The sequence below is a fragment of the Tiliqua scincoides genome, chromosome 4 (assembly GCF_035046505.1).
Source record: "Tiliqua scincoides isolate rTilSci1 chromosome 4, rTilSci1.hap2, whole genome shotgun sequence".
Lineage (NCBI taxonomy): Eukaryota > Metazoa > Chordata > Lepidosauria > Squamata > Scincidae > Tiliqua > Tiliqua scincoides.
In genome coordinates, this window is record NC_089824.1 from 105487270 (window position 1) to 105510554 (window position 23285).

A 23285-nucleotide genomic window follows, 5' to 3' on the forward strand; every position below is an offset into this window, starting at 1 on the left:
ACCAGGGGACATCCACTAAAATTGAGTGTTGGGCGGGTTAGGACAGACAAAAGAAAATATTTCTTTACTCAGCGCGTGGTCGGTCTGTGGAACTCCTTGCCACAGGATGTGGTGCTGGCATCTGGCCTAGACGCCTTTAAAAGGGGATTGGACGAGTTTCTGGAGGAAAAATCCATTATGGGGTACAAGCCATGATGTGTATGCGCAACCTCCTGATTTTAGGAATGGGTTAAGTCAGAATGCCAGATGTAGGGGAGAGCACCAGGATGAGGTCTCTTGTTATCTGGTGTGCTCCCTGGGGCATTTGGTGGGCCGCTGTGAGATACAGGAAGCTGGACTAGATGGGCCTATGGCCTGATCCAGTGGGGCTGTTCTTATGTTCTTATAATGATAGCGCCAGCTCCACATATGTGGCACATCACAGATGTGATGAGGGGTTCTGAGCTATCCACGATGGTACAGGAGGAGAGAGATCTTGGGGTAGTGATGGACAACTGTGAGGCTTAAGAGTGGTTGTACTGAGGCAAGTTTAACTTTGATTCCATGGAAGCCATCACTAAATCCAAAGTGTTACTGCTGAGTCACAAAATCAGGGTGCAAGTCTATGCTTACTACTTGACCTGAGCAGGCTAGGTCCTCAGTGACACTCACCAACGGCAATCACCTGGAAGGTTGTGCGAATTTGAGTGGTCATGTGGACAGGACAAGCCATGTGGGTGTCATGTAGTTGTTAGAAATCCACTTAAATCCTTTCAAATGGGAGCAACTGAGAGGCTGTTCATTTTTTGCTATAGAGAGAGAGAAGAGCACTGTTGAAAATTGGCAGTATGTTGAGTGGAGGAATCCATCCTTTTTCATTTGGTTAATGAGATTGGTTCTATCTGGTAGTCTGATGTCTTCCATTCAGGAAGCTTTCCCCACATCCACATCTTTGGGGTAGAAGAACAATGCCACAAAACCAGTGTACTAGGCAGAGGTGGTTTCTGTGGAGAAGGAAATGAGCAAAGAGAAACCAATTCTTCTTCTCCATGGTGCCAATACTGGCAACCAGAATAGCTTTTGGCGAAGCAGACTTGGGTGGGTTAGTTTTAAGAGGCAATGGAAACCAATCCTATCCAACTTTCCAGCACCAATGCAGCTACCATGCAAGCCCAAGGTAAAGGAACAACCATTCCCTTACCTCGAGGAGAACTCTGTGACTCCCCCACCCACCACAAGGATGCAGCTCATGTCCCATTGGCACGACTGCCTCAATGCTTGAAAGTTGGATAGGAGTGGACCCTTAGTCTCCCAGGCTTCTTTAGGTTTCTCAATATCACCCTTATCATTGCAAGTTTGTGCTAAAACAACCAATGGATTATAATCAGTGAACATTTTGGCCGCCAGCTCATGAAATAATTCAATCCCTCCCTATTGCCAGATGGTATATTGTGTTTACAAGTCTTTCAAATGAATGGAGAGGGATTCCCCCACCTCCTTAACATATAGTAAATGAATGAGGTGGGTCAAAAGATTCAGACCTGGAAGCCTCCAGAAACTCAGAAAAAAGTAGAAAATGTCAGGTGGGACTCCTTGGTATAGGGATTGACATACCTTGGGAATAGTTTACATTTAGGGAATCCACTGATTAAAGGAGGAAGGTTCACATTTGAGGCCTCTTCCAGCACTTTTTAAAAATGAAGGCATTTGGTTGGAGTATAAGGCAGAGTTTCAGAGAAGAGTTATAGGCTCTTGCCAAAACACACTGGCTGCTCCTGCATTGGCTTAAAAAAACCTCACAGAAACCTGAGAATCCAAAACACTTTATCATGAAGGACATTGACAAGGTTTCAGGCCTTTGTGTTAGTTTGGTTTTGGAAAGCATTTGCATTCCTCTGGCTTTCAGACATTTGGTTTTGCTTAGTAACTACAAAGCAGTAAGATTTTCCTGACCAAAGGAATGGATATTTGTCAGATGTTAACTCTTTGTGGAGAAGCAAATTTTTATGAGCACACATGTATACAATCTGGTTGATGTAAATCCACCTTCTCTAATTAACCCTTTTTCTTGTTCCATTTATTCTGTGTGTGTGTGTGTGTGTGTGTGTGTGAGAGAGAGAGAGAGAGAGAGAGAGAGAGAGAGAAACATTCATGTGTGGTCACAGAGCACCTCCCTAAGTCAAAGGAAGGGGACAAGAACCCTGTCTGATTTTAATCCTAAGAAATATCTGTGAGAGATTTTTTGGAGAGGCCCTGTTCCTGCACATTTAACTGCTATACTGAAGCAAGTTATGCTTTGCAATCATTTTATCTCCATTCTAGGACAGACCTCTCCTACTGTATGCTGTATTGGTCACGGGCATAGGAGCAGGACTAGTTTAAAAGTTAGTAACCTAGTTTGTCTTCATACTCAATGACAGCATTTGTTAGTGCACACTAATCTGAAAAATAGTTTGGTTGATTTCTGATAGCAGTCAAAGGTTATTTAGAAACCTTTGCTTAAAGATCTGTTTACAAAAACCTGAGCAGCATACAGGAATGTTGGGAAAGCAGCCCTCTTCTGGATATACCCAACTTATTAGTGCTGCTATTTGGCTTACTGAAGATTTGACAGACATAGAAATAACAGAAGGTAATGCAAACCCAGGCAGTGCCATTTTCCTGATTCATTAAAATCTTGTCTCTTTTCAAGAAACACCTTCCCCCCTCCATAGCTTGCCTGAATATCTTTGAAATCCAACCTGGCACTCTCTGGGCAAAGTCCCCTGCCAGCTGCAAATGTATGGTTGTATCTGCAACTCAGAGCTCTTCCTGGATGATCAGTCATCCATGCACAGCTCCAATGCAGTGGCCACAACCATCCCTGTGGAATGATAATGGGGGAAAAGAGGGAAGCTCTAAATGGGATGGACAAGTGTTCAGTACCACTAATGTTGGCCACCCCTGTTTATTCTAAAAGATTTGGCCAGGATGTACTCTGTAGCTTCTTCTTTCTTTAGATCAGCCGTTCTCAATGGGTCTCCCATATGGTTCCCATATGGTCTCCCGAGGGCCCTGGCACATTTAATGGGCACCACAGACTGGTGTTCAATAATAAATGATTTCATGTTTATCTGTTTGTGTTGTATCCTTTTTTTGATGGGGGGGTCCTGGAACATGAGAAGGGGGCCATAGCAAAAAAACAAAAAACAAAGATTGAGAATGGGTACTTTAGATGACCATTTTCTGCAGTGTCAGATGGTAAAGATGAAGTGCAAACATTGTGACTGCAACAGATCTGTAAACTGCATGTATCTGAGAGCCACACTACACCATGAAAACTGGTGTTATGTGTAGTGGCTGGGAAGTCTGCAGTCCTAATCTCCATCAGCCATGAATCCACTAGATGGCTTTAATTCCCCCCCCCCCCCCCCAAAAAAAAACCCTTGTAAGGAATACTTACAACTTACATTATTTTATGAGCTATACCTGCTTTTAAAATAGCTCTTGGACTTCCTTTGGAATTCAGCCCACTGTAAGAAAGCTTTTAAGAACAAAATCTGTTTTCCTGCTTGGTCAGGATACTGTTTCACCACTTCAGGGCCCTGTTATGTAAGTAAGATCCTTCACTGTATCTACTGCCAGAGGGTTAGCCCTGCTAGTCTGTTGCAGCCGAAACAGCAGAGTCTGTAGCTCTGTAAAGACTAACAATTTCTTGCAGTATTAATTAAGCTTTTGTGTATTTCAAGTCTACTTCATCAGATGCATATATTCTTAGTTGGCATGGTCTGGTCTCCTTCCATGTCCCCCATGGAATGTATAAATGTATTTGCATTTTTATCACCAATTACTGCTGTTGTGATGTGTCATTATGCTTAAAGCTGTGCAGAGAATTGTCAGAGACTGAAGCCCTTTTCAGAAGTTCAGAGAGAGAACATATGGGGGGGGGGGCAGTGAGAGCACACCAGCAAGCCAGTCCCTTGCTAATGTGCCTCCATGACACATTGCTGAAGCCCCATTCCCACTCTCCCTGGATAGCAGCAACAAATGCTCTCCATGAGGATAGATCATCCCAGGGACTGCCACCCTGGTACAAGGCAGTCATGGAGAGAGCAGAGGTAAAACTTCAGAAGCACATCAAGGAATGCATCACCATGGGAGCAAGGCTTGCCAGCATGGTCTTGCTGCATCCTCCCACCTCATACATTCTTTCTGCATTTCATAGTAATGACTCCAAAGGCTTATGTCTCTTGCATTTCATGGTCATTTGACTTTGCTGTTACATTTTCCCCTCTATACTGTGTGTGTGTGCGTGTGCGCACGTGCAGATGTTGAAGATAACACTTCATGCATCTGATGAAGTGGACTGTAGTCCACAAACGCTGATGCTACAATAAATTTGGCTGACTACTAAACATAGAAAGGATGTGATTGCTACTTCAGAACATTCCCCATAGCTAGCCTTTAATATGATACATAAGAACATAAGAACAGCCCCACTGGATCAGGCCATAGGCCCATCTAGTCCAGCTTCCTGTATCTCACAGCGGCCCACCAAATGCCCCAGGGAGCACACCAGATAACAAGAGACCTCATCCTGGTGCTCTCCCCTACATCTGGCATTCTGACTTAACCCATTCCTAAAATCAGGAGGTTGCGCATACACATCATGGCTTGTACCCCATAATGGATTTTTCCTCCAGAAACTCGTCCAATCCCCTTTTAAAGGCGTCTAGGCTAGACGCCAGCACCACATCCTGTGGCAAGGAGTTCCACAGACCGACCACGCGCTGAGTAAAGAAATATTTTCTTTTGTCTGTCCTAACCCGCCCAACACTCAATTTTAGTGGATGTCCCCTGGTTCTGGTATTATGTGAGAGTGTAAAGAGCATCTCTCTATCCACTCTGTCCATCCCCTGCATAATTTTGTATGTCTCAATCATGTCCCCCCTCAAGCGTCTCTTTTCTAGGCTGAAGAGGCCCAAACGCCGTAGCCGTTCCTCATAAGGAAGGTGCCCCAGCCCCGTAATCATCTTAGTCGCTCTCTTTTGCACCTTTTCCATTTCCACTATGTCTTTTTTGAGATGCGGCGACCAGAACTGGACACAATACTCCAGGTGTGGCCTTACCATAGATTTGTACAACGGCATTATAATATTAGCTGTTTTGTTCTCAATACCCTTCCTAATGACCCCAAGCATAGAATTGGCCTTCTTCACTGCCGCCGCACATTGGGTCGACACTTTCATCGACCTGTCCACCACCACCCCAAGATCTCTCTCCTGATCTGTCACAGACAGCTCAGAACCCATCAGCCTATATCTAAAGTTTTGATTTTTTGCCCCAATGTGCATGACTTTACACTTACTGACATTGAAGCACATCTGCCATTTTGCTGCCCATTCTGCCAGTCTGGAGAGATCCTTCTGGAGCTCCTCACAATCACTTCTGGTCTTTACCACTTGGAAAAGTTTGATGTCGTCTGCAAACTTAGCCACTTCACTGCTCAACCCTGTCTCCAGGTCATTTATGAAGAGGTTGAAAAGCACCGGTCCCAGGACAGATCCTTGGGGCACACCGCTTTTCACCTCTCTCCATTGTGAAAATTGCCCATTGACACCCACTCTCTGCCTCCTGGCCTCCAACCAGTTCTCAATCCACGAGAGGACCTGTCCTCTAATTACCTGACTGTGGAGTTTTTTCAGTAGCCTTTGGTGAGGGACCGTGTCAAACGCCTTCTGAAAGTCCAGATATATAATGTCCACGGGTTCTCCTGCATCCACATGCCTGTTGACCTTTTCAAAGAATTCTATAAGGTTGGTGAGGCAAGACTTACCCTTACAGAAGCCATGCTGACTCTCCCTCAGCAAGGCCTGTTTGTCTATGTGTTTTGAGATCCTATCTTTGATGAGGCATTCCACCATCTTACCCGGTATGGATGTTAGGCTGACCGGCCTATAGTTTCCCGGGTCCCCCCTCTTTCCCTTTTTAAAAATAGGCGTGACATTTGCTATCCTCCAATCTTCTGGTACCGTGGCCGTTTTGAGGGACAAGTTGCATACCTTAGTCAAGAGATCTGCAACTTCATTCTTCAATTCCTTAATAACCCTTGGGTGGATGCCATCAGGGCCCGGTGACTTATTGATCTTTAATTTATCAATGAGGTCTGAAACATCTTCTCTTTTAACCTCTATCTGACTTAACTCCTCGGTCAGGAGGGGCCGTTCGGGCAGCGGTATCTGCCCGAGGTCTTCTGCCGTGAAGACAGATGCAAAGAACTCATTTAATTTCTCTGCCATCTCTAAGTCTCCTTTTATCTCCCCTTTCCCTCCCTCACCATCCAGAGGGCCAACCGCTTCTCTGGCGGGTTTCCTGCTTCTAACATATTTGAAGAAGCTTTTATTATTCCCCTTAATGTTGCTGGCCATGCGTTCCTCATAGTCTCGCTTGGCCTCCCCTATCACCTTCTTACATTTCTTTTGCCACAGTTTATGTTCCTTTTTATTCTCTTCATTAGGGCAAGACTTCCATTTACGGAAGGAAGCTTCCTTGCCCTTCACAGCCTCTCTAACTTGGCTGGTTAGCCATGCGGGCACCCTCCTGGATTTAGTGGAACCCTTCTTTCTTTGCGGTATACACCTCTGCTGGGCCTCTATTACTGTTGTTTTAAGCAGCCTCCATGCACTCTGGAGAGATTGGACTCTTTTTACCCTCCCTTTCAACCTCCTTCTAACCAGCCTCCTCATTTGAGGGAAGTCCGCCCGTCGGAAGTCAAGGGTTTTTGTTAGAGATTTGCCTGGTATTCTTCCCCCAACATGCACGTCAAAACGGATCGCAGCATGATCACTGTTCCCCAATGGCTCAGTAACGTTTACATCTCTAACCAGGTCCTGCGTACCACACAAAATTAAATCCAGAGTCACCTGTCCTCTGGTGGGCTCCGTGACTAGCTGATCTAAGCCACAGTCATTTAGCACGTCAAGAAATCCAGTTTCCTTATCGTGACCAGAACACAAATTGACCCAGTCAATATGAGGATAATTGAAGTCCCCCATGATTACAACCCTGTCCTTCCTTGTCACCTCCCTGATCTGTTTCCTCATTTCAAGGTCCCCATCAGATTTCTGGTCTGGAGGACGATAGCACGCCCCCAGTATTACATCGCTGCACAAGCCTGGTAATTTAACCCACAGAGATTCTACGGTGGAGTCGGACCCACCTTCAATCTCTACTTTGCTGGATTCTATCCCTTCCTTAACATAAAGGGCCACCCCACCTCCAACACGCCCCTGCCTGTCCCTCCTGTAGAGTTTATAGCCCAGGATTGCGGTATCCCACTGATTCTCCGCATTCCACCAGGTTTCCGTTATGCCCACTATGTCAATATTTTCCCTTGTCACCAGACATTCCAGTTCTCCCACCTTTGCTCGTAGACTTCGGGCATTCGCATAAAAGCATTTATACACGGAATGCCCCAGGATGGGCTGCTTATTTGCTCCTTTGTCCCCGCATCCTCTCATTGTGCCAAACCGTCTATCACATCCCATCACCCTACCTTTCCCAATTTCTTCTCCTACCCTGCCTTTGTCTTGTTCTCTAACCTCCCCATCCTCATCCCATAGGGATGAGGAGTCCCGAACCGGATGCCCCTCGGCTCCTGTCGGCCTTCCCCCAGGGATCAGTTTAAAAGCTGCTCTGCCACCTTTTTAATGTTATGCGCCAGCAGTCTGGTTCCATTCTGGTTCAAGTGGAGCCCGTCCCTCTTGTACAGGCCCCGCTTGTCCCAAAATGTTCCCCAGTGCCTAACGAATCTAAACCCCTCCTCCCTACACCACCGTCTCATCCATGCATTGAGACCCCTGATCTCCGCCTGCCTAGCTAGCCCTGCGCGTGGAACAGGTAGCACTTCAGAGAACGCTACCTTTGAGGTCCTGGCTTTCAGCTTCCTGCCTAAAAGCCTAAATTTGGCCTCCAGAACCTCCCAGCTACACTTGCCCACGTCGTTGGTGCCGACATGCACCACAGCCGCTACCTCTCCCCCAGCACTGTCTACTAGCCTGTCTAGACGAGAAGTGATGTCCGCAACCTTTGCACCAGGCAGGCAAGTCACCATGCGGTCCTCACATCTGTCGCAAACCCCCCTCTCTATGTTTCTAATAATCGAATCCCCCACTACAAGAAGCCCCCGACCCCCCTCCCGCCGAGGAGTATCCCGAGTGCGCTCGGATACGGGCCCATCCCCTGGAGAAGGGATCCCCCCTAGGGGATTGTTTCCCTCCTCTCCAGGATGACGTCCTCCAGTCCCGAGACTTCCCACCCGGGCAGCTGATGAGCTGCACGCCTGCACAAGCCTTTGTTGTGTTTACTGTCTGCAATGAACATTTTATAATATTTTCCTCAGACATTCTAGTAGCGTACCTAATCCATATTGATTAGGAAGATCAATAAATACTTGTTCTTGTGAAACCACCTTTTTGCCCACACTATTTGTGGGTTTGTTATCAAGCACAGAAGGCAAAAAGCAAAGATTTCATTTCATACCTTTTTTCCCCACCTAAGCCCCAGATTTTTGGGGGAAATAATGCAAGTACTAAAGGTGAGGGGGAATCTTGTTTACAAAATCAGTATTTCAGGGTACACTTTGCTGAGGTCAATGGAAAGAAGCCACAGTGGCTGCTAGTCTTTCAGAGAGGGTACATGGCTATGAATCTAGATGGAAACTTGCCTTATTCAGTTTTGAAATACAAGGTAAAACTGCCATCTAATAGGCCCAAAATGTGTGTATTGACTTGGGTTTCTTTTTATTATTATTATTTTCCTCCTTCTCTTAAAAAAAATGTGTTTAAACAAGTTTTGCTGTGGGATTTGAGAGTCTGCATTCAGCACGTAATTTGGGACTGCCTTTAAGCTGCACCCCTGGGAGCACTTACTAGGGTGTACGTTTCATTGAACTCAGTGGGATGCACCTCCAAGTAAGCTTACATGGGTATAGAATGCCTGTCGCTGAAACCCATGCTTATGAGTCTTGTCTGAAATGGAAAAGAGATTATGTTCTCTGTAAGCTCAACCGCCTGGACTGGTGGACTATCTGTGCAGCACCCAAGAGGGCAATTCTCATGACACTACTGGAGAGCTAGAAAGAGGCTGTCGAGAGGTCCTTCAATTAACACAAGTCAGAGAGTGCAAGATCAAAGACGGTAGAATCCATCTCCTACAGCCTGGGATTTGGGAAGTCTGCCTGCTGTCAACATTCATGACTGTTTCTGCTACTTCTAAAATGGCCGCAGACTCCATCTTGAAGCGAAGGGAATTTCAGAAGCAATGTGAAGCTTTGCTTCACTGTGACTGAGGGGCACTGTGCAAGTTGCAATCAACCTGTATTTAACTCTGACTTGGTTTAGGGAAACTGGAATATACAAAGAAGGCCCAAGAGGGAATTGTAGATCCCAATGCAGTGGTGTGTTGGTATCTGTGTGGCACTGGCATTCATTCGTGCACAGGGGTGCTTTGCTGTAAACCAGGACAGCAGAAGGCTGTCGAGAGGAGGTGATATCCACGCAGCAGCATCCCTGTGAATTAGATGGGGAGCTGTGACACTCGGTACAAGAGAAACACACTCCCCTCCTTCCAAGACCAGGAGAGGCAGAGTGGCCACCTGGAACACAGCAGGCTGCAGCAGTTAGCTACCACTGAGAATAAATGCAGGGGAAGGCAGGAAAGGATATGCCAGTGAACCGAGTTAATGATCTGTTTGAAGTGTCACCAGTGTTTATGGCCACTGCCTGTAGTTATTTTCTAAAAATGCTGGGGATTGTGCTTGCCTCTTCTCGCCTGAAAGGCCTGTCTTTTGGTCCTGGAAGTGGCCTGTGGGCATGATTCAGTGTTTAGGACAGTATGTGGCATATATGCTCAGAGACACTCACTCTCTCCTTCACATGTCCAAGAACTGAGGCTTTGGGCCTCAGCTCACATTTTCCAGAGGGAAGCCCTGGCTACTAACCAAGTGTGGTAATACTGTACATTCAGATCAGCATTGCAGGTCACCGCTCCATTTGTGAGCTGGAAAGCTATTCTTGCCTTCACCTTTCTGCTCGAAGTTGGAAATCAAAGCAGACTGCGCCACTTGCTTCCACACAAACATTGTTATGACTTGCCTTTTCCCCTTTGCCAAGAAATTGGAGCAGTTTCAGGCTTGCAACACAGAAAGAAACCCTAACAAAACACATCTGGAAAGAGAGGCTGGCAACACTGAGTGAATATTGGGAAAAAGCAGTGAAGGCATTTCCTGCTGGATGGAGGAACGGCTCACCTGGGAATATGAGGAGCTTCTGCCAGGATTCCCCCCCCCCCCCGCACAAGGGGCTCACTTGTATGACATTCAGTAAAAGGCCAAACAATACAGCCAGCCCAGTGATCCATTTTCCATGCTTGGTGCACTTGGGAGGGGGGAGCTTTGCAACACCAGAGGAGAGGAGGAAGCTTAGTCATTCTCCTGCCAGCTGTATTTGTCCTGAAACTCTCCCCTTGAGGGATTCCAGACCCATATAAGTGAACACTGATCTGGGGCACTAGCATGAGTAAAAACCACAGAAGGAAAACTCAGTTGTGATGAGCAGAGCTTAAATGGAGCCAGGGCTAAGCCCTATAACCTCATTTTAATTATAATAAACTGCACCTGAACATGTAACAACTGTCTTTCCCTTACTGTTACTGGCATTGCAGCAAGGGCTTTGAGGCAGACATAATAATATGTTCCAGCTCACTTGAGCAGCCCCAGCATATCTTCTTTTAGATTAGAAGTTAAATCTAGCCCATAATAAAGTGGTACTCTTCAGCCCTGCAGAGCAGTGTGGGTTTGCAAGCCAAAGGTGGGTTGCAAGCCAATTTCAGGTGGGTCCCCATTCATTTCAATACTTTATTTTCAATATATTAGACTAGATGCTACCATGGCATTTGACTGCATTGGGGAAATGTTACAGATCTGTACTTTTAACAGGCTACTCTATATATGCTTTTAACAATGATAGGAAATAGGACTTACTCCTGGGTAAGTGTGGGTAGGATTGCAGCCTAAGATTGTCAAAAAATTTCCTGCGTGATGATGTAACTTCTGGTCACTGCATCACTTCCAGTGGGTCCTGACAGATTCTCATTCTAGAAAGTGGGTCCCGGTGCTACAAGCTTGGGAACCACTGCTGTAGAGCATTGTTTGGGGTGGGCTGAAATGGCTTCCTCCTGCTCCCAAATCCTTCCAGAGGTACAACTTGCTTGCAACAGAATCCATGTGTCAGAATCCATGCATGATTCATGGGATCACAGGGGCCGGCTGGCTGTGCCAGGAAACGGACTGAGGAAATACCTGGAATTTCTTGCCTCACAGTGGCTGCTGGTGGGCAAGGGATCCTGGTACGCTGGTTGCAACACAAGTCGGTTACAAACTAGAGAAACCAGCCTCTCTCTCTCTCTCTGATGGGGTAGTCATCTGCTGCGGGAAGAGAGATGGACTGCAAAGAGCCCTCCCCCCTGCTGCCGCCCCACTTATTGTTCAGTCTTCCCAACCTAGTGTGGCATGCAGAGCCCCCTGGCGGCGGAGAGTGAGAAAGCCGGCTGCAACGAGCCGATGCCTGGGGGAGCCCAGAAGAGACCCAGATGGGCCGCACGTGGCTCCGGTAGTGCGTGTGCATGTTTTTAAAGAGACCCCCTTTGCTCCTGCGACAGCTCCTCTCTGCACCCCCTCCTCCCAGCTGCAGATCAAGCCCATTGTGTGCAAAGGTGTGTGGACCATCTCTAGCCCCGGCCTGCCCCCTGGTGGCCGCAGAGGGCAACACGGCGTTGCACTGGGACTGCAGTCGGTCGGGGAGGGTCGTTGCCTGCGCTCCAGGACGGGTAAGGCGAGCAGGGTGAGGCATCATGAGTAACAGCGCCTTGCATGGCATCCACCCCCATGACACGCTCGCTGACGGAGCCCTCTCGTCTTGCGAAACGTTTCCATAAACAGGCCGAGACCCGTCGCATTCCACACTGGAGGCTGCCAGATGGTCAGCACCCCAGTTCGTTGGAGATCTGGGCTGCGAATGAAGGAGGCTGGAGGGGGCCCTGGGAAGGCAGGGAGAGGCAAACGTGCTCCGTTGGTCCTGCTCAGGCACACGTGTGAACACACAGTCACTGAGGGCAAGGCAAGGGAAAAGTGCTCCTCCATGTGCTCCGGGGTGCGTCTTCTGGGTGCATGCTTCGCTAAAGGGGGAGGGGAAGTGATGAAGCCTACCCTGCACCCAGCACGCACCAGCCTCCAACACACCATCTCAGAACTAGCAGTTCACAGGCACCAGGCCTCTTTTTTTTTTTTTCTATCCCCCTCCGTCTTTTGTGTAATATTTCTGCCCAACATTGCATATACGCAACAGGAATCCGAGGTGTACACCTGTGGGCTGGGCAGAAATGGGTTTAATATCCACCCCGAGGAAGCGTTCTGGAGAATCTGAAAGCTGGCCGGCCACTTTGAGAGAGCTGGATAAAGCCATCCTCTCCCTTGCATGCAGAGAGAGCATTCTTCCCTGCCAGCAGGATGAACCAGTTTTCCAAGGTGCTCCACTTGGCGCCTGCAGCGCTTCAGCACCCCCTGCTGGTGTCGTTTCTGCAGAAACTGGCCACAGGCCTCCTCCCACACCCACCCACCCATCCATTCTGCTGGCCTCTTCACCCGCCTCCCCCTCCGCTGTCATTCTGCAGGGCTGCCTGAGCTTGGGTCTCCCGCAACTTTGTAGTGGGTCATAAAAGATCAATCATTCCGTGAAGCTTCTGCCAGGGAGGACTGCTGATCCCTCCCTTGCAGCTAGATCTCCAGCAGCCTCATTCACTCCCCTTCCCCCTCAGCCTGTCATCTGAAACATAAACCAAGTTGCAGGCCTGGCTTTTGTAAAGCAACCCAAAATATCCCACCGGAAAATGGAAGCGGGCTCTTGGCTACAGGCCGCCCTGTTGTTCATTACACATTTCCCCAGTGGCAGAGTGATTTCCTCTGGCCGCACCTGGGCTTGCTCTTGCTGACAAGGGGCAAAATCTATTTTTGACTCCCAAAGAAGTCTCCTAAGGAAGGAAGGAAGAAGAGGGCTGCAATTTCCTGGTTCTACTGTTTTGTCAAAAGGACGAACACCTTCTGTTCGTGTTTTCCCAGAGAGCCACTCTTTCTCAGCCAGCTCCTGAGGCCTGCACAGATAGCCTTTGTGACAGGAGCATCACATATCCCCTCCCCCCCGGGGCCAGAGAGGAGATGTGCAAACTTCCTGCCCCCAGTGCGCCACTAATGAAGGAGATTCACTGATAGTTCCATACAGTATACAGTATAATACAGCAACCCTGTTTAACAAAAATGATGGGAATTGAAACCGGGGCAAATAAATATGGAAAGCAGAGCATTGATTTTATCACTGTTATTTCTCTCACCTGGTTTGTCTTAGGACTAGCTGCAGGGAAGTAACCTTTGTCTATGGTCTTTTGAAAATAGTAACAATGTCCTTTTCAGGGAAGGCACAGTACTGAATGTTGTCTCAGCTGTGGAGCTTACTAAGTGACCCTGGGCCAGTTACACACTCATCTAACCTACCTCACAGAGTTGTTGTGAGCACAAAATAATGGGGGGGGGGGAGAACCATGAATGCCATCCTAAGATCCTGCAGGAAACATGGGATGAAAATGTGAGAAATAAAATGCATTTTTATCCCACTATCCATGAAAGTTCATAGAGGTTACAAAATAAACATCACATAATAAAACAAGTCACATCAAGAAAGCAGTAGGAATAAGCTCCAAGGGACAAGTTCCCTGAGATCTTGCTCCATTTGAGAGCAAGTTCCCAACTGGTTGGGAGTACACACACAGAAGAGCAGAAGCTGTTCAGGTGTCAAAAGAAATACTTTACTCAATAGTTTTACACATCTTCTGAAGTATCAAAGGCTCCTACTGCTTATGGAGCAGAGAATCCTATAGCTATTCTGTGTGTGTGTGTGTGTGTGTGTGTGTGTGTGTGTGTGTGTGTGTGTGTGTGTGAAGGGGAGAGAGAGAGAGAGAGAGGATGCTCATAATATCTATCTGCCGTTATGAGACAGAGCTTAGGAGTTTGCATCCTTCTTCTTTGATAGTCAGGGAGAGAGAGAGGAAGGAAGATGCACGAAGGGACACACTCCCTACAGGTATCATAGAGAGCAGGTGAGAGGGGCTCAGGTTGGACAGTACATTGCCTTGCCAAGGCCTGCAGGCAGCATTGCACCCAAATAAATCCCCAGAAGACGTGCCTTTTTCAGAAGACTTTTGAGGGGCTCTGACTGCTGGTTAGCACTGCATTGAGTTGCTTCTGTGATGGAGCTGTGCCCCCATTTTGCTGTCTTTTATTTGAAATTCTATTGTTTCTTATTTATTTCATTTTTTTAGCCATGATGATATTGTTAGGTACTTTGAGTTTTCTTCTAAAAAGCAGTATCTAGTTTTAAAAATATATGCACTGTAAGATAAGCTTTTGTGTAAGATAAGCTTTTGTGCAGTGGGTGAAAAGGGCCCCTCAAATCTCTTTGGACCCAAGGAATTGTTTTAAAAAGAACTTCTGACATGGTGCGCAGCCATAGGTACCTCAAGTTGATAAGCTGTAGCAGCAGGGTCGGAGAACTCCCTTTTTTAATTTGAGAGAAGGAAATTCATCTGATTGATCCTAGTTGCCACCTAGGGATCAGATACAGAAGAAAGGGTCACAACTCAATGGATATGCAAAGCATGCTTTGGGTACAGTTCTGCTATTCAGGGCAGTTCTCACCTCTGGGCCTTGCAGGCTGTCCTGCCAGTTGGTGGTTTTTGCCACAGCTTGACTGGGCCTGTCGCCAGGCCCAGCACAGTGTCCCCCCTGGAACAGTGACACAAGTCACTGCTGGGCCCGCTGGGGTGAACCCAACTGGCTAATGTGATCAGTGCCCAACACAGCAGCCACCCCCAGGCTCACTGCTAGGCACCTGGGACTCAGACAGCCCCACTCCCTCCAGATAACAGGCTGATGATGCAGCCACGCAGCTGCAGCCTCAGCAACTGAGCCTCAGCAACTGTTCTGCTGGCAGGACAACCACGCAGGGAGAAGAGGTTCCCTTCAGGATCAGGGCCTGTGACGGGAGCAACACCCCAGGGCAAAGGCAGGAAGGGGTGGGGTGGAGACCAAAGGTGCCTGTATGTAAAGATTCCCCAGCAGCAGCAGAGGAGCTCAGTAAAGGGTAGGGATCTACCCTGCAAGAATGGCTGCCTGTGATTGCTGGGAGGAGAAGTCAGGAGGAGGAAGCCAGTGGTTTCATCCCCTCTCCTGGCCATGTCTGAGGCTGCTTGCGCTCCTCTTTGCACTCCTGAACAGTCTCCATCCTGGGCACCTCTCCCTTGCTGTCAATGGCATCCTCAACTGAGTGGCCAGCACTGATGATCCCAACCACCCAGACCATACACCTGCATTCAATCCCTGGCATCTCCAGTTAGAAGGATCTTGTATAGGAGGGTAGGAAATATGTGTGCCCAAGTCTTGGGGAGTTGCAGCTAGTCAGAATTGACAACACTGGCTAGGCTGACTCATACGCTGACTCAGTGGAAGGTAGCATTGTAGCTACCTGAATGTCTGGCTGTCCTTTTCCCTACCAACAGGTAGCCCAGCTTAAAGACTGTCAAGTCAAATTATTTAAAAAAAAACAAACATACATGGGAGGCAAATAAAAAAAACATTTTATTAACATTTTAGATCAAAATCATTACTTAGATATGATTGCACCCCCAAAGCACCCAATACACTATGAATTATATTTTCTCTCTCTCTCATGAAGTATAACTTAACAAAATTATTAAAAAAATAAAAGTTGCAAAGATTCCAGTGTCACAACTTTGCTTTGGGGAGGAGGGGTACAACTAATACACTATGAATTATAAATTTTACTCTTATGAAACATAACAAAACTACAATAAAAAATAGAAGTTGCAAAATTCCCAGTGGCACACCTTTGGCTTGGGGGGGGGGGAGATGTTATAGTGGCGTGGATCATTTCCCCCTCCCCACCAAGCTCATATACTGAAAGGGCTGGTCTGCACAGTGTCCAACCTGTTGCATGGAAAACTGAGGCAAAATGCTCCAAAGACTTGTCATTTCCAACCCCCCCCCCTCCCCGAGCTGGAGTAGCAGTTCAGTCAGTCCCCATCAGGCAGTGCAGGCTGGCAGTTGTCAGGAGACAAAGCCAGTCCTCCGTGCTGCATGTTGGGACGCATGCTATTGCTTTAAACAAAGGCTTATAGCTCTTATCCTGTGAAAAGGGAGTATATGGGGAGGCTCCTGTGGACAAATTTGACATTGCGGGGAGTATGGTTAGGCTACAGACAGAAGGTGACCATCCAAATAGCTAGATTTCAAATGCACAGATGGCAGGTCTTTTCATAGAACTCTACATGCACTGAACCAAACTTTGTAAACAGAACAGTCACCTACCAGACACTTGTCCCTACAGAAGGATCTATCTATAGGACCAGGCCAGGTTAAGCCTTTGGTCATTCTCTAAAAGCCCACAGGTCATGTGCCTGCCCACCCAGTCATTATGCATCCGCTTACAAATAGGGTCTGAGATGGATTCTCCGGTCTCCTGACCTGCCTCTACACCCTGCTAGAGCCACCTCAATATTTTCTTTGTTCTTGTGCAGGAGCTGGGAGGTAGGAGAAAGTCTTCTGTGCTCTCACCTGTCCACTGCTGTTGTGGAAGCAGTTCCTTACCACTGAGGAAAACACTTTGATGCAGTCTGTGCTGAATCTACCCCTTTGTGCGAACCCACCCATCTGCATGGAAACTAGCAGAATAAATCATGTTAAGAAAAGACAGTGCAGTATGTTCTTCCTTTGCCCAAATGGGCGTTTTCTCTCTTCTCAGTGCTGTAGGCAGCCTGCAAGGCAGACAAGCTGGTGGCTCAAGTGTCCTCCTTGCTCCACTGCCACCACCCCCCCCCCCTTCAAGCAGGCTAGAGCTGAGTGTCATCACCAACACTGGCAAAACAGGTCAAACGGTACAGAATTAGGGGAATGCAGGCATCAGTTTTGACCAGGAGCACCTCTACTTGGCTTTGGCTGGTATGCCAACTGCATCCTTTCTTGGGTCAGACAGAGCTGGCTATGGTTACCCATGCAGTGGTGGCATCCACATTAGATTATTGGAATGTGTTCTATGTGGGGTTGCCTTTGAAGACTTTTCGGAAACTACTATACAGCTGCTAGGATGCCGATAGGTGCGTGGGATTGTGACTCTGTATTGGCTTCCTGTACAGTTCAAAGTGCTGGTGATGACCACAGTCATAGATTTGGAACAGACCCACAAGTTCATCTTCTAGTCCAACCTCCTGCCTGTAGCAGGATACCCTTGCTTGAAGATCTACAGTGAGGAAGAATCCACCACCTCCCTCTGCAATCTGTTCCACTGCTGAAATGATTACGATGTAAAGACCTTTACAGCTCTAGACTGCCTCCCTCTGACTGAATCTGCCTATCCTGTGAGGACATCTCAGAGGCCTCCACCCCAGCTGGTTGGCAGTTACTTGTAACAGAACCTTCTTGGTACTGGCACCTGGTATCTGGAATTACACTCCCTCACCTGAGTTAAGAACAGCTCCATCCTTGCTGATGTTTCAGGGGTGATGAAGGCTTTGTTGTTTGGGCTGGACTTTGCTTGATGTATCCCCTTCCTACTGTGGTATGTTTTTTATTAGTGTGTAGTATTTATTTTTTATTGTTTTATATCATGTTTTTAATTTGCAAGCCACCTTTTCTTGGATTCGCAAGACAGAGCACTAGATCTTTAAAACTAATAAAGCCAGGCTGTTTTCTTCCATAGGAATGAAAAGAACCATTCAACGTGATGGAAGAAATTAAGTGGAGAGACCAAACCTAGTCCAGCATCTGGGTCAGGGGCTGGATTTTGCCACTCTAAAGGTGACCCTGAATGCTGCTGAGTGGTTTTTTTCCTGTACTGTTTTTCCACCATTGTACATCTACCCCTGAGTCCCATCGTCAGGGCCAAGGAGATGGATCTACTGGCCCCAAGAGCATCACTCAATAAAACCACTTATTTTCTTCCATATTAGTGAATTGAAGTTATTTCATTCCAAGTCAAGTCTGCATTTGGGGAGACTATCCCTGCTTCCCAGCCCATCAAGGGGGCAGACTTGCCCCATCGGTAGTGTACCCAAATGCAGTAGCTCCACCTCCTGCTTTTTTTTTTTTACAGGAGTAGAAACCAGTTTTGTGGAAAAAGCCGAAGACTGCATGCAGGGATCCTGTCTGGTGTGGGCCAGTTTCCTTCCTGATCTATACTGGTAACACCAGTATTGGGGGGAGACAGCCAAATGTCACAGCAAATGCAGCTACTTTCCATCCATAAGAGCAAATGCAACTACTCATTTTTGGGGAAGAAAGATTATCTTTACTGCACGTCTCTGCCACAATCAGTATTTCCTATTAGGGGTCTTGTTTGAATCCTTTGTAATAGACATAAATGTCAATGTACAATTATTATATGGAACTCTGCCTTCAGAATATGAAAATCTAGGTTGCACATGAAATCATTTCATGCGGGGCGGGGGAACTACCCCCAATTCAGATGCTGGTGATCTGTGTCTCAAGAGCAGGCAACAGGTTTCTCTCTCCCCACCACCATCCCCAAATGCTCTTGTTCTTATTTCTTGCTTATTTTTGTTCAACAGGAGTGATTACACAGCCATTCAGTGCTAGGGAGGAATAAGGACAGGACAAGGGAAGACTATTCTGACAAAGGACAACACTTCCGACTAACAGCCGAATGTTTGAGGCAGCAGCCAGGACATCCCAAATCCAGCTACAAAGTTCCTTCCCTAGGAATGAAAATAAATATTACCTTCAAGGGAAGAAAACAAAACCCACATCTGAGATCACTCCAAGAGAGCTAAAGATCAGGAGTTGGGGCATGTTTTGATCTAGCAAACATTCCCCTAAAAGGAGTCTCTCATTTTCTTCTGAAGGAGTCCATGCATCTCCTAGAGGAAAATAAGCCATCTTTTCCCTCCTCCTACCTTTCAGCTGCAGTTATGTTGCAGTGTTGCTATAAGTTCCAGCTGCTCAATACAGAGCAGAAGGATATGGAAAAGGGACTGCTTGTGGAATGTCAGGCCAATACATGAGGCCAGGGCCATGTCAAAAGGGCCATGCCACACATCCTGGGGGAGGGAGTGGGGAGGAGGATGAATAACAAACTTGTGATACTTTGTGAGAGTTTTGTTTGAAACAGGCTTTTGTACTTGCACATCTGCTTTGCCTCTGGCACAATCATTTAGCAAATTGCTTCGAAGTACTAAATAGGACATCTCTTTTCTTTCTCCTTCTCTCCACTTTCCACACGACCTATTCAAGTTTGCAGAGACGCACTAAGTGCCTGGCCATGTCCTGTCCCTCTATTGAAATGACAAGACAACCACATCTATTGCATACAAAAACACATGGCAGGGCTGTCACAATGCAACTGTTTTTGAGGGAGATTGGTATAGAATGACAGGTTGTGGAAGGGGAGGGGGGGTGCTTAAAAAGTCCCAGAAGAGGCAGCATGTGCCAAAGAATGGAGGAAGCCTTTTTTCCTCAGCACCTTGCTCTACTGCCCCTTCTGAACATTGGCGCAATATGGCAGGGGAAGGCCTCTTCCCCCACCTTCGTTTTCATTGGGGAAATGTCAGTGACTAGAGTTGGGGTGCAAAAAGTTACTTTAGGCATGCCCAATATGTTGCATTAGCCCATGGGATTGACTTTTCTTCTTTGAACTAAAATGCTCTTCATGGACTTCTGGAAACTGCTTTTGAAGAACTCCTTTCCATTTCAAAAAACTCATCTTTCATGTGGCAAATAGGCAGGTGAACATGTCAAACTAGCCACTGGTGTGTAACACTTAAACTAGCCATTAGTGTGCATCCTGGTCACTCAGGAAATCAAGGTGGAAAGAGAAGATGCAGGGTTGAAGAGTAGCACAGGCAGGCATGGAAAATTAGGACTTCTATGCATTGCTCTGCTCTACAATTCTTGTGACCAAGTATGTACAGCATGTATGATCCTGTATATGTAAATAGGCTATCCAAAACTTGGTGAAACAGTAATCCTGCAAACATCAACTTGCAAATAGTGATAATCTCAGATGAATTTTGTAAGTGTCCAAAAATAGATGTTTCTCTCCACAGACAAATGAGCACAGATGCTTAACATACTGCCAGCATCCACTGAAGTATCTCAGATTTTTCAGACATTCACAAAATTCGTTTTAGATTATCAGCATTCATGGGTGAATACTGAAGTTTACGCAGCTTAGAATATTATATATTTTTGTGTGTAAGTTAAATGTCCCTTCAGATGATTTTTAAACGCTGAACTTTCAAGTCTTCATTTTAAAAAGGCAACAGAGATGTCTGCATGGCCCAGTTTTTGCATTGCAAATGTGATTTCTGTTAGGGTCAGCCTGTGAACTGACCCTTCCTAACAGAAGGAAGCTGACTTATATCACATCTATACTTCTAGGGGAAATGGCACTTCTCAGCCCCTTCCTCTGTAGGCTTATGCTCTCAACCATGCTGTTCAACCAAAATAACCAGCTGGCTTGGTTTATACAGTACAACATTTGCAGAAGTGCCACCCCACTCCTCATGGCAGGGATTGTTCTTAGAGTGCATGCAGCTGATGAGGAGACTCCAAGTCTTCTGTGACTTGAGAGGTACTCCTGCCTACAGAAATGTAGTAGGTGGTGTCATGAAGTGTTGCAAGGAGCTCCAGCACTACTTAGTGGAGTAACCTAACTGGGAGATGGGGGAAAGAGTCCTCCACCTAGTCCCTAAGGGGAATGCTATTAGAAGATGTAACACAGTGCAAGGAAACAATTCCAAGAACATGCATATATTTCAACAATTTTTGCTTAACCACCATTTCCTTTTAAAAACAAAACCTTATAGAAAAATAGATGCATTTGAAAGTCACTTTCACTTTGGGAGACTCCATCCCTCTTCTGCAATTGCTTGGAGGTTAGGATATGTTGGACTGCATGGCACGACCGTTGTCAAAACAAGAAGACCTCACAGTTTATTAGAGGCCCAAGTGGCAGCTTGCAAACCCTGTGCTGTATTTGCACAAGGGATTTTGCCACAAAACATTAGATTGTACACACACTCTTCCAGTGGCAAGTCCTAAAGAACAGTACACAGCACAGAACCACAACCCCAGATTCATTCCTTTGGGGATGCAGTGACCCTGGGGAGGTGGGATGCTCCTCCCTGATGCTGAGCAATACAAAATTAATTCCTCTTGGCTCAAAAGCATGCAGAGAGATGCCGCATGCTACCCCCACAGTTAGTGAGCAGAGAACAATCTACCCCTTTTCTGGAAGGGTCATTACAGTTTCAATATAACTTCCATAGTGGTAAGAAGAGCTCATGGGAATAAAAGGCAACAGTAGAAGCACAGCAGAGCAGCAAAATCATCTCAAAGCAAACAGTAAAGAAGGATCAGATCCTCCACAATATTGAGAAGCAGACTTAACATAAATTAAAAAAAAGAAAAACAAAAAATAGGGGGAAAAACGTATGACTACGGAATGTATATTTCAAAATGAAACCTAAATTTACAAAGAAAGAAAAAAAGGGGGGGAAACGTTGTATGACTATGGAATGTATATTTCAAAATGAAATATGGTGGAGGATCTTTTTTTTAAAATTTATGTTTACGATTGTTGTATTGTACGATTTTGTTTTATCGTACGATTTTATAATTTATGATTACGATTTACGATTGTCGTATGCCTACGGAACGTCTATTTCAAAATGAAACCTACATTTAAAAAGAAAGAAAAAAAGGGGGGATAAACTATTGTCGTATGCCTACGGAACGTCTATTTCAAAATGAAACCTACATTTAAAAAGAAAAAAGGGGGGAAACTATTGTTGTATGCCTATGGAATGTCTATTTCAAAATGAAACCTACATTTAAAAAGAAAGAAAAAAGGGGGGGAAACGATTGTTGTATGCCTATGGAACGTCTATTTCAAAATGAAACCTACATCTAAAAGGAAAGAAAAAAAGGGGGGGAAAACAATTGTCGTATGCCTACGGAACGTCTATTTCAAAATGAAACCTACATTTAAAAGGAAAGAAAAAAAAGGGGGGAAAACGATTGTATACCTACGGAACGGCTATTTCAAAATGAAACCTACATTTAAAAAGAAAGAAAAAAGGGGGGGAAACGATTGTTGTATGCCTATGGAACGTCTATTTCAAAATGAAACCTACATTTAAAAAGAAAGAAAAGAAAGGGGGATAAACGATTGTATACCTACGGAACGGCTATTTCAAAATGAAACCTACATTTAAAAAGAAAGAAATAAAGGGGGGAAAACGATTGTCGTATGCCTACGGAACGTCGATTTCAAAATGAAACCTACATTTAAAAAGAAAAGAAAAGAAAAGGGGGATAAACGATTGTATACCTACGGAACGTCTATTTCAAAATGAAACCTACATTTAAAAGGAAAGAAAAAAAAGGGGGGAAAACGATTGTATACCTACGGAACGGCTATTTCAAAATGAAACCTACATTTAAAAAGAAAGAAAAAAGGGGGGGAAACGATTGTTGTATGCCTATGGAACGTCTATTTCAAAATGAAACCTACATTTAAAAAGAAAGAAAAGAAAGGGGGATAAACGATTGTATACCTACGGAACGGCTATTTCAAAATGAAACCTACATTTAAAAAGAAAGAAATAAAGGGGGGAAAACGATTGTCGTATGCCTACGGAACGTCGATTTCAAAATGAAACCTACATTTAAAAAGAAAAGAAAAGAAAAGGGGGATAAACGATTGTATACCTACGGAACGTCTATTTCAAAATGAAACCTACATTTAAAAGGAAAGAAAAAAAAGGGGGGAAAACGATTGTATACCTACGGAACGGCTATTTCAAAATGAAACCTACATTTAAAAAGAAAGAAAAAAGGGGGGGAAACGATTGTTGTATGCCTATGGAACGTCTATTTCAAAATGAAACCTACATTTAAAAAGAAAGAAAAGAAAGGGGGATAAACGATTGTATACCTACGGAACGGCTATTTCAAAATGAAACCTACATTTAAAAAGAAAGAAATAAAGGGGGGAAAACGATTGTCGTATGCCTACGGAACGTCGATTTCAAAATGAAACCTACATTTAAAAAGAAAAGAAAAGAAAAGAAAAGGGGATAAACGATTGTATACCTACGGAACGGCTATTTCAAAATGAAACCTACAT